At 45.1% G+C, this 12,464-nt stretch overlaps 1 pseudogene; it reads right to left on the bottom strand.

The window, feature by feature from the left end:
- LOC133404964 (contactin-3-like) overlaps positions 1–12,464 on the bottom strand; it is an 86,471-nt pseudogene that overhangs the window by 61,314 nt on the left and 12,693 nt on the right.

Consider the following 12,464-nt stretch of genomic DNA (forward strand, 5'->3'; position numbering starts at 1 on the left):
CGTCATACAATATTTTTGGTGAGATCATTTGATCTGATGGTTTTTTTTTTTTTAACCTCCTGAGGAAGTGGGCGTTCCACAAAGCAACACCACTCCTTGTCCCTCTCGGACCGACACAGCGCTTCTAATGTGGACTTTGAAATGATCCAAGTCTGTGGTGGAATAAAAGACAAAAGGGACATAATGACAGGATCCGAAATACAGACTGTATGAGTGAAACTGAGACAGGGTAAAAGCTTTGAGCAGCACACCGACACAAATCCATTAGAAAGCAATGTTGGGGGAATTGCACTTAATCCACGGCTGAGCAACACTGAAAGAGGAAGAGTGACACAGATAGACACACTAAAGACTTTACAACACCTGAAAACCAAACCCTTTTAAAACGACGGGGATCACCAGTGACACCGCGGCGCATGTGTATTTCTAATTACCGTAACTCCTCGCTACTTCGTGCAATTTTAATCATTCAAACTGCCCCTGAAAGCTGTGAAACTAAGAAATATATCTATTATTGTGGTGCTAAAAGGGTTAAAATGCTTCCTAAAATTGTAACCGAGAGCTAATACTGGAGATATGCTATATTGTACTATCTGATACCATACCCTATCATACTGTACTGTATAGTGTTATTCTTCACTATACCATGCCAAGTGATACAATGCTATGTCATGCTATACTATACCATGCCATGTACTAAAATACTCCAATATACCATGCCATTAAAATATTCTGCTCTATACGATACAATGATATACCATACCATGTCATACTAGCTAGTGATATACTATGCCATATAATGTATACTGTATAATACTATATCATGCCAGATATTATACTATATACTATAGCCCATATTATACTATCCATCCACTGTCAACACCGCTTACCCTGGTTAGGGTCGCGGGGCGCTGGAGCCTATCCCAGCTGACTTCGGGCGAAAGGCGGACTACACCCTGAACTGGTCGCCAGTCAGTCGCAGGGCACATATAGACACGGACAACCATTCGCACACACATTCACACCGTCACTGAGTGGGAACTGATCCTACGCTGCCCGCACCAAAGTCAGGCGAGTGCACCACTACACCATCAGTGACTTCCCATATTATACTATATTATAGTAATGTACTATACTATATTATATGCTTCTGTACACTGTGCCAGAGTATACTATATCATACCATACTCTACTATACTGTACTACACTACACTACATTATACCATACTATATCATACCCATCAAAGAGTAACATGAACAACAGTATTAAAAAACAGACCACATTTTCAAAACAGAAAATAATTGAGTTCACAAATGGTCAATGTTGCAGACAGCACACATCACTTACATCCACATTAATCTTTTGGACAATTTTCTCATTAACTATGGCACTTGAGACATGTCACTCTTAGCCTAAACAGAAAACAGTACTCTGTGAACTTAAAGATTGGCAAATGTATCACTCCAGATCTGATCAATAATCTGTATTTAATTTTAGAGCATGGTTGCCCTGTTTGTTGGAAGTACCCCCTGACTCCACAGGTTATTCATTATACAAATTTTTATTCAGATCTCACTGTATTTTGTCAGCGTGTGATTAAAGTAAAACGTTCAGACCTGATGTGTGATGACCAGCACTCTGAGCCTCCTCTGCAGAGCATGGGGGCTAACTGGGTTTCGTGAACTTCTGCCGCCGGTTCATACGGGACTACAGCAAGGCGGCGGGTCCTCTCACTCGCCTCACTTCTCCCAAATCCCGGTTTCACTGGACATAGGCTGCTTCCCGAGCCTTCAAATGCCTCAAGGAATTGTTCACCAGTGCCCTGGTTCGAAAACAACCAGGCTCCTCCCTACAGTTCGTGGAAGAGGTTGACGCCTCGGACACCGGAGCTGTCCTCTCCCAGCAGGACCCCGAAACCCAGAAGCTCCACCCCTGTGCCTTCTTTTCTCGCCACCTGTCACCCTCTGACCGGAACTACGACATAGGAAACCGTGAGCTACTGGCAGTTGTGTGGGCCTTGCAGGATTGGAGGCATTGGTTGGAGGGATCCCGGACCCCCTTCATCATCTGGACAGACCACAAGAACCTCACCTACCTCTGCTCTGCTCAGCTTCTGAGCCCCCGCCAAGGTAGTTGGTCCCTGTTCCTCAGCCGCTTCAACTTCAGTTTCTCCTTTCGCCCTGGGTCTCATAACAGCAAGCCAGATGCTCTCTCTTGCCTCCATTCACCTCACTCCAGCTCTGTGGAACCTGTCCTCATCCTTCCCCCCTCCTGCTTTGTTGGAGCCGCCACTTGGGAGATTGAACGGGTGGTTTAGGAGGCTCAATGGAGCCAACCGGATCTCCAGATCGTCTCTTCGTGCCCAATTCTGCCCGCTCTCAAGTGCTTCAGTGAGGCCACAGCTCCAAACTCACCTGCCATCCCGGAATCACTCCAACCCTCCAATTCCTCAAACAGCACTTCTGGTGGCCGAGCCTGGCTAAAGACACCCGTCTTAGCCTGCTCTGTCTGTGCCCAGGGAAAGGCTTCTCATTAGCCTCCAGCTGGCCTGCTGTGCCCTGGAATTCGTTACCGGCCTTTCCCCCTCTGAAGGTAACACAGTCATTCTTACCATCATAGATTGTCTCTCTAAATGTGTCCAATTTGGCCCCTTCTGAAGTTACCTTCTGCGCTCGAGACCGCTGACCTTCTTGTCCTCCACGTGTTCAAGTTTCACAGAATACCAATGGACATTGTCTCTGACCGAGGCCCCCAGTTCTCCAGGTTTGGAAGAGTTTTGTAAGGCAGTGGGTGCAGCAGCCAGCCTGTCCTTGGGTTACCATCCACAGACCAATGGCCAGACAGAGTGGGTAAATCAGAATCTGGAGTCTGCTCTTTGCTGTGTTGCCATGCACAATTCCGCCTCCTGGAGCACCTTTCTCCCGTGGATCGTCTATGCCCACAGCTCCCTCACCAGCTCCGCTACGGGTATGTCTGCCTTCATGGCATGCTATGGTTTTCAACCCCCTTTGTTTACGGAGCACGAGCATCCTGTGGCGGTTCCTTTGGTGAGGGAGTACATGCGACGCATCCAAGCGATATGGAGGAGCGTCAGGGCAGCTCTCACTCATGCGGCTGAAAAAAAAACAAGCGGTTGGCAGATGGTGTATCTCTCCTTCCAGGACCTCCCTCTGCAGACAGAGTCACATAAGCTCACACCACGCTTCATTGGACCGTTTCCTGTTACCAGGATCATCAACCCCACATCTGTACAGTTAAAGTTACCCCAGTCTCTCAACATCCATCACGTCTCTGCTCAAGCCTGTCTCCACCAGTGTTCTCAGCCCTCCGGCCGTGCCCCTTCCACTCCCCCTGACCCGTTGACTATCATCCTGCTTTATCGGTGTCACGCATCCTGAATGTGGGGACCGGGGACAGGGGTTTCAGTTCCTCGTGGACTGGGAGGGTTATGGTCCGGAGGAACGTGCCTGGATTTCATGTCAGCTCATCCTGGATGACTCGCTTATTGAGGATTTTTATGCGGCTCACCCAGAGAAGCCTGGGAGGACGCCAGGGGGCATCCGTCGAAGGGGGGCACTTCTGGTGATCAGCACTCTGAGCCTCCTCTGCAGCACATGGGCGGTGCTCTGTTCCTCTCTCTCCCTCCCTCTCCAGCACTGATCACCTCCTCGCCTGCGCACCTGTTTACCATTAGCATGCATCACAGCCTGCACTTAAGCCTGGCAGTCCCAGTGTTCCAGCGCCAGCATATTCCTGCACCTCTGTGGTACATCGGCCGACTCTTCGCTTGAGTATTGCGTACTGAAGAAAGTTATTTAACTTCCAGTGCTCGTATTTACCTTTGTGTCTTCTCCTCCTTCTCCAGTGCCTTCTAATGTCTCCTGCAACACCGTCCGCCTCCACCACACTGCCAAGCTCACTTACCTGCTTAATCCTCAGACTCGTGCACTCGCCTGCTCCCACGGACCACCCTCACGCCTCTGGATTCCCGACCACTAACAGTTCACAATAAAACCCCTTCCCACGACTTCTGTCTCAGTCTGCTTTTGGGTCCAATGTAACACCTTTGGTTTCAAACCATAACATGTTGGAAGCCTGAAAGCTTGAAAGAACCATGAAAACAACCTTGCAACTTTATTTTCAGCCTAACTTCCTTTTATACTCCCCTCAAAAAAAAAAAAAAACAAGTCAACACAGGTATGCAAATATGTCAGGTTTCTAATGAGAGCTCCATTCATTTTGAATCGTTTAGTTCAACCATTATTTCTAAAGTCTGCTAACATCACATGGATATTATACAGTTTACTTTGTATAATCCTTGATGCTCGTAGGAGCGGATTAATTGTAGCAACACACTATATTTGCATTGAAAAGCAGTTAAGGCTCTCTTCACTGGCCCCAACAGTGAATTTTAAGAAGTTGTAATTGCAATATTGTTGAGCAAAAATATTTTATGCCATTTGCATCTATTTTTCATGTTTTCAACAAATCAGCCCACAGCAGTGGATCTGTTAAATGCTTACTGATTGGAACCAATGATACATGGCAAAGGTGATTTTCATGAGAAGAGTCCTTCATGAATGGTAAGTATCATTTTTCTAAGAGTTGCTTCCTTTCTTTATGACTGATCTACATTGTGTGAGGAATTGAATCATACTGTAAACCATGAATTTTTTTCAAAAAGAAACACTTTATTTGGTGCTTTACTTTGTCCCAGACTGCACAATAACATAACACATTGGATTCTGTAAACAAGTCATTGGGGTTGATTCCAAGTCATCAAGTCTAAAGCGATGAGTCAGAGGTCTTCACACTCAAGCCCCCTCACACACTTTAACATTTAATGCAACTCCACACTAAGGCGGTGGCAATCTGATAAATATTGCAAATAATTGCTGTGTGTGCCACTGCATTATTTGCTGACTGAGTGTGACGCCCACACTACCTCTGAGTGACGAGTGACGCAAAGTGACACAAAGTGACAGGGAGTGACTTACAGGCAAACTCGAGATGTGCTCTCCTGCTGAGGATTGCTCCTGCAGTAGTTGTAGGCCATACACTGGTAGACGCCTACATCCTGGTAGCGGTCCAGGCTGCTTAGAATGAGGTTGCCCCCTGACAGACGCCGCCTGCGATCCAGGGTTAGATTTATGAAAGTCCCATTCAGCGACCATCTGTGGGGCCAAAGACACCATCAGTCCCTGGCAAAATGCACAATCCATTTCCTAAGCACCAAGCAAGGAGCTATAACAAAAAAAGTAAAGTTACGAGAAAATCCACCTATCCATTCATTTTCTATAGCGCTTGTCCTCACTAGGGTCACAGGAAAGCTGGAGCCTATCCCGGCTGATTTCGGGTGTGAGGCAGGGTCCACCCTGAACTGGTCGCCAGCCAATCATAAGACACATACAGTATAGCCAAACAAACACTAACACTCTTTTTAGACACCAAAACAGTCCAGCTCCGATCGATTCAATACCCTGAGAATGAAATGACCTAGATGAATGAAAATATTCACAGACATTCACACTCACATTTACACCTAAGGACAATTTAAAGTGTTCAATGAACCTCTCGTCAGTTTCTGGAATGTGGGAGGAAGGCGGAGAACGCAGAAAAATCCTCGCACGCACGCACAGGGGGAACATGCAAACGCCACAGGGGAATAGATTCGATCCCAGAATCTCTTGATTGATGCGAGGGGAGGGGGGTGGGGCTGGAGAGAGGGGTGCGTTGGTTTCTGGATTGGTGCCCAGCGAGGCTCTCCCTCCCCTCTCCATTCAAGCATGGGAGGGGCGCTGGCCTATAACCCAAATTAATTAGTTCATTAGACATCACTTTCTTTATATTACGTAGTTACTTAAAATTGAAACTTTTTCTGTGCTTTTTAATCTATTTGTATTCTGTTTATTTGTTGCTTTTGCTAATAGCATGATTTGGACTGAAAGCTCACTTTTATTCCACACATTAAAAATATAACAAAAATAGGTTTTGATCACTTAAAGAATACAGCCAGAGTCTCCACCATTCTCTCTCGGGCCAACACAGAAACCCTAATGCATGCTTATATCTCCAGTCAGATTGACTACTGTAGTGCCCTATTTCTGGTCTTCCCAAAAAGAGAAATTTCAGATAGTCTGTTGCAGACTAAGTTCCCACTAATAAAAAATAATCGCACCATTGTTTCTTTATATTTTTGTCTTGGTGATTAAAAAAAGCCCTCAACATTTGTATTTCTCAATGCAAACATAGCAACTATGATAAAATAAAATACAGATAAAATAAGGCGGCACGGTGGCCGACTGGTTAGCGCAGTCAGCCTCACAGTTCTGAGGACTGGGGTTCAATCCCCGGCCCCGCCTGTGTGGAGTTTGCATGTTCTCCCCGTGCCTGCATGGGTTTTCTCCAGGCACTCTGGTTTCCTCCCACATCCCAAAAACATGCATGAATCGGAGACTCTAAATTGCCTGTAGGTGAGAATGTGAGTGCGAATGGTTGTTTGTTTGTATGTGCCCTGCGATTGGCTGGCAACCAGTTCAGGATGTACCCCGCCTCCTGCCCGATGATAGCTGGGATAGGCTCCAGCACGCCCGCGACCCTAGTGAGGAGAAGCGGCTCAGAAAATGGATGGATGGACAAATAAAATAAAATGTTTGTTTTTAGAGATCCACATCTCAAGTACAGGGCAGAAGGGCGACGGGTGTGCCAACCACTATTCTACTGTGCTGACATTTCAAGAACATATTTAACCAGTTCGGAGTTCAGTGAGGTCACGGAGTTCTAGACGGCATAGAAGAAATTCTGGTCCAGAATCTGGTGTCTCAGGAGTGGGAAGGAGTGCAACATTAACTGAGTGTAGAAGGGATGGAGCGCTGCTGACCTCAACTCGAGACTGTTGTGAGTCTGTGGGCTAAATACTTCAGATATCTCTTTAATTCCACCAACATGCCTTCCTATTAGGAAACAGAGTCTGGGGAGTCTGAGGCAGTAGAAATAAGTAGATCCCTTATCTCTGGGGTTGAAGTCACCAAAGTGTTTAAAAAAAGCTCCTCGGTGGCAGGGCCCCGAGGGTGGATAAGAGTCGCTAAGAGTTCCTAAAGTCTCTGGATGTTGTGCGGACTATGCTAGTTGCTACACCTCTGCAACATTACGTGCACATTGGGGACAGTGCCTCTGGATTGGCATACCAGGGTGGTGGTGCCCCTTTTTAAGAAGCAGGACAGGATGTTGTGTTCTTCAGGGGGATCACATTCCTTAACCTCTCAAGCGATGTCTATTTAGGGGTGCTGGAGAGGAAGGTTCGTTGGAAAGTAAAATCTCAAAATCAGGAGGAGCAGTATGGTTTTCTCCCCGACCGTAGAACAATGGACCAGCTCTACACCCTCAGTAGGGTCCTGGAGGATGCATAGGAGTTTACCCAACCAGTCTAAATGTGCTTTTTGGACTTGGAGACGGTGTTTTACCACGTCCATCAGGGAGTCCTGTGGAGGGTACTCCAGGAGTATGGTGTGCTGGACCCTGTACGGCTGGTGTCAGAATTTGGTTTGCATTGCCAGCAGTAAGTCGGATTTGCTTCCGGTGAGGGTTGGACTCCGCCAAGGCTGCCATTTGTCCCAGATTCTGTTCAAAACCTTGACTGACAGAATTTCTTCTAGGTGCAGCCGAGGCATACTGGTGGTCCCGTTTGGTGGCCTCAGTATTGTGTCTCTGCTTTTTGCAGATGATGCGGTTCTGTTGGCTCCATCAAGCCGCAATCTCCAACTCTCGCTGGAACAATTCCCAGCCGAGTTTGAAGTGGTTGGGATGAGAATCCAAGCCTCCAAATCTGAGAACATGGTCCTCAGAGGGAAAAGGGTGGAGTGTTCTCTCCAGGTCAGGGATGAGATCCTGTCCCAAGTGGAGGAGTTCAAGTATCTCTGGGTCTTGTTCATGAGTGAGGGGGAAAATGGAGCAGGATATCGACAAGTGGATTGGTGCAGCAGCTGCAGTAATGCGGACTCTGCATCGGTCAGTCGTGCTGATGAAAGAGCTAGGCCGAAAAGCGAAGTTAATTTACCAGTCAATCTCTGTTCCCACCCTCACGAGCTGTGGGTCGTAACTGAAAGATCAAGATCACGGTGGCCGAAATGAGTTTGCTCCGCAGGGTGTCCGAGCTCTCCCTTAGAGATAGGGTGAGAAGTGTTGTCATCTGGGAGGGGCTCAGAGTCGATCTACTGCTCCTCCACATCGCGAGGGATCAGATGAGGTGGCTTGGGCATCTAGTTGGAATGCCCCCTGGAGGCCTCCCTGTGAGGCGTTCCGGGGATGACCCAGGATACGCTGAAGAGACTATGTTTCCCGACTGGCCTGTGAATTTCTCGGGATCCCTCTTGGAGGAGCTGGACGAAGTGGCTGGGGAAAGGGAAGTATGGATTTCCCTGCTAAAGCTGCTGCCCACGTGACCTGACTCCAGATAAGTAAAAGAGAATGGATGGTTGGATGGATGTGGATGGATGGATTAAAAAGTCATTATTAAAAAAAAATATATTTTTACAAAAAGGTGTAATATTACAATAATTAAGCCATACTTTGTTTGAAAAAAAGAAACAAACCATAAAGGCTAAAGTTTGATGCCATGAGCCAGGTATACGTTGATGCTTGTAGAGTTAGAACTTAATTCGTTTAAAAATTTTTTGCTGGAACTGGAAGATCATATAAGAGTTATAGAAAATAATTGATAGATGTTCCAATACTATGAATAAATTTTATAATAGTAAAGGGCTTTGGTAAAGCATCAAAAAATTTCCAGTGTTAACCCCTTTTGCTGTGAAACTTATTTATTCTACACTAGACCGAGCACCTGCAGTCTTGTTGTTATTAACACACGTATTGGAATGACTGAGGGAATACTGAAGATGTCATTACGTGTCTGAAATTGAGTTTCATGATTTGTAACATGTTTCCTGAAAATGCTAATTGCATTTTTGGATATATAGGATTTTTTTTTCTATTGCTTAATATGCCTTTTCCATGAAAACTAAGAAAAATGCATCTGAGTGTCATCAGAGTTCCTTTTTGTCTTTTGTTTTTTTTTGCAAATGGTCCTTCTTTGTCACTCAAGCTGTCTTTATCATTAATAACACTGCAGAAAGCCTCATTGTGTTGCTTCAATCCACCAGAGGGATCCGTGAGCTGAAGTGCCAGGATGAGGCAGCCATTTTGCATTCACACAAAAGTAGAGCAAATAAATAAATCGTCTTGATTCTTGAGATATGAATACGTAGGTTTTTGTGACCGTTTCGGAACTATTACGTCTTCATCGTTTTTCCAATTGTATAAAGACAAGCGTGTAATGGGTTGGATTAGTAGTTAGGAACATTTATGCACTTGTATCGACAGAGTTTGAAGGGAAACGTAAATTGTACACATTTTCCAAATGGATTGCTATGGCAATCACGTCTCAGGGAAACGCCATTTGCCAGGTATTGAAGCCTCCCCCAGACTTCAATGAGTCATATCTCATGGAAGGTTGCGCACATATTTGCCTGGTATATGGGTGGGGGGGTCAAAAGTCATATATGGGAGACAACACACAGGCCAAGCGCGTAAAAAGAAAATTTACACACCAACTGGAGAATATGCCCCTATGTGTATTTCAGTGGGCGACCACCATTTTCTCTCTCATTAAGGATTTCCTTTATTATGAATGCTTATAATTTGAAATCATGAACATTTTGAAAATAGGACTTAAGGCGTGGCTTTTTTCAGCATGGGAGACATTTTCCAAAATAAAACAAGGGTTGCATAAAACATTTTTTTACGGGTCTCTACTGTTATTGATCAAATTATATGACAATGACCCATACGCTAAACACAAGCAGAGGTTGTCTGAATAGTAACACTTTTGAATAGTAACACTATTGCTCAGAGGTGTCTTGGCTAGTCCAGCAATCTTAAAAGTAAAAAAAAAAAAATTTTGTTCAGTGCAGCATCCCCCTCCTCAAAGGATCCTTGGCATCCCTCACAGGGTCTTCCTTCTGTCATTTTAAAGTCAGATTACAACACACTGTTTACTATTTTCCCCATTAATCCAGGTCCATTCTATAGAGCTATGTCTCAATTAGGCCAAATATTTACAATTCCTGTTAATTTATGTAAAAACATAATAGACATATTTTATTTATACAGGAGGCATGTAGTTTTATTCCCTTTCTATCAATTTTAATTCACAGTGTCTTTCAACTATCACTGCCTGCTGAGGCAACAATCTCTGTTTCCCCATAGGGACCATTAAAATTTAATCTTGGTGTATCATACAGAAAGCTGTCCTCTGCTATTTAAGGGGAACAGAACACTGAGGCTTTAGAAGGAATCCTAGATATTATCATCAATATTGTACATAATCGCGTCTTCTCTGTCACATTAGATTTTAATAATGTGTCATTATTCCACCTTTGAGCTCTCATTATGACCAAAACAATAGCATGGGGCAAAACATGCATGTGCTGATGCAGAACGAGCTTTTGCACTAGTTTTAACCTTACATTATATCGCTTTCACACTGAGTGGTAACGTAAAAAGATAATACAACAGGTACAAACTAAGCTAAAAGAGATACTTTAACTGATTTGAACTAACTTATAAAGGTAAATTCAGTTACTTTCTTGAAAAATAAAATTCAAAGAATATCCCTGTTACCAAAGCCGTGTGTCTCTCTTCGATGCGATTCAAAAACAGACTGTGGGAAAGTTCAAGGACAGACCATATTCAACAATGCTCCTTCACGGTAAAATAACAAGTTGTCTTTCCTTTGCCAAATTGCTCTATTCTGCCGCCTTTAAGTGGAAATGAAAGGTGTGCCGGACATAATGGGGAACTTTCTGAAAGCTTTCAAGTCTAACCTTCCAAGAAAAAAAAATAAATAAAATGAAATACTTGGGAAATAAATCCAAAACAGGCGGCACGGTGGCCGACTGGTTAGAGCGTCAGCCTCACAGTTCTGAGGACCCGGGTTCAATCCCCGGCCCCGCCTGTGTGGAGTTTGCATGTTCTCCCCGTACCTGCGTGGGTTTTCTCCGGGCACTCCGGTTTCCTCCCACATCCCAAAAACATGCATTAATTGGAGACTCTAAATTGCCTGTAGGTGTGAATGTGAGTGCACATGGTTGTTTGTTTGTTTGTATGTGCCCTGCAATTGCCTGGCAACCAGTTCAGGGTGTACCCCGCCTCCTGCCCGATGACAGCTGGGATAGGCTCCAGCACGCCCGCGACCCGAGTGAGGAGAAGCGGCTCAGAAAATGGATGGATGGATAAATCCAAAACATTCAATGTCAATGAGTCTTTTATGTCGAGGGTGTAGTGGTTTGGTGTGTATTTAGATTAATCCTAGGACCGCACACAGTGGGAGGGGCTAAAGGCAGAGCCGGCTCACCGATTTGGCAACATGGGCAAATGTTGAGGGTGCCCATTCCTCCAAGGGAAGGTACACAATTGAGGGGGGGGGGTCATCCTCAGTGTCATTATATTAAAACTAGCTATTACTTCTACTTCCCTTTAAAGTGCAACCAAACAGGAGGAAAACAAAGTCTTGTCATTTTGACACATCTCAGAGAAGAGTCTTGTTGACAAGCCCGACAATGCAAGAATGAATTAAAAAATTGCAAAGTATGTGAAATCAGGCTTCAAAATACTCAAGAATTGAGACATTCTTTCAGCTTTCAGACGCTGTGGGTGTGTCACTGAGAGCTCTGGAAATCCCGCCTCTCCTGCCAATTAAATAAACGTACCTTCCTTCTCTCACGGCTCCTTTCCAGCGACCGAGATATCACACGCTTTCACGGGCTGCAGTGAAGCAGCCTCTGAGTCGGGATAATGACCATAAACCGCGGCGCCAGGGCAATTTTCCCCACTTTGAAATTCAGCGGACAACGCGCTTCTGTGGCCTTGAATGGTGCTCCATAAGAGGCCAAAACCACGCGACGCTCTCCGGTTGCCCTGGAAGAATTTTTCCCCAGTAGGCTGTGAGGCTAACCGAACTACGTCATTGTGCTGGACCTCCAGCGGCTCGCAACACAACGTGCGTCGGTGCCAGACGGAGTGCACAGCACACTATACTGGTAGAACTGTCTATCCAGTTTCCATACCGTTATCCTCACAAGGGCCTATCTCAGCTGACTCTGGGCTAGAGGCGGGGTACACCCTGAAGTGGTCACCAGCCAATTGCAGGGCACATATAAACAAACAACCATTCGCACTCACATTAACACCTTATTTATGAGCAAGGAAGTGCAATTCGTCCTAATGGTTATGTGTGTGTGTCTATATATATATATATATCAATTAAAATGTATTGGACATACAGTAACAACTAAAAATTGTTCTTATTAAATAAACTGTACCGTACTTAAAAAAATGTACTGTACTGCAGTGTTCCCCAACCTTCTTTGCACCGCGGACCGGTTTAGAGTAGGCATTTTTCTCAGGA

Source organism: Phycodurus eques, chromosome 1, assembly GCF_024500275.1.
Source record: "Phycodurus eques isolate BA_2022a chromosome 1, UOR_Pequ_1.1, whole genome shotgun sequence".
Classification (NCBI taxonomy): Eukaryota; Metazoa; Chordata; class Actinopteri; order Syngnathiformes; family Syngnathidae; genus Phycodurus; species Phycodurus eques.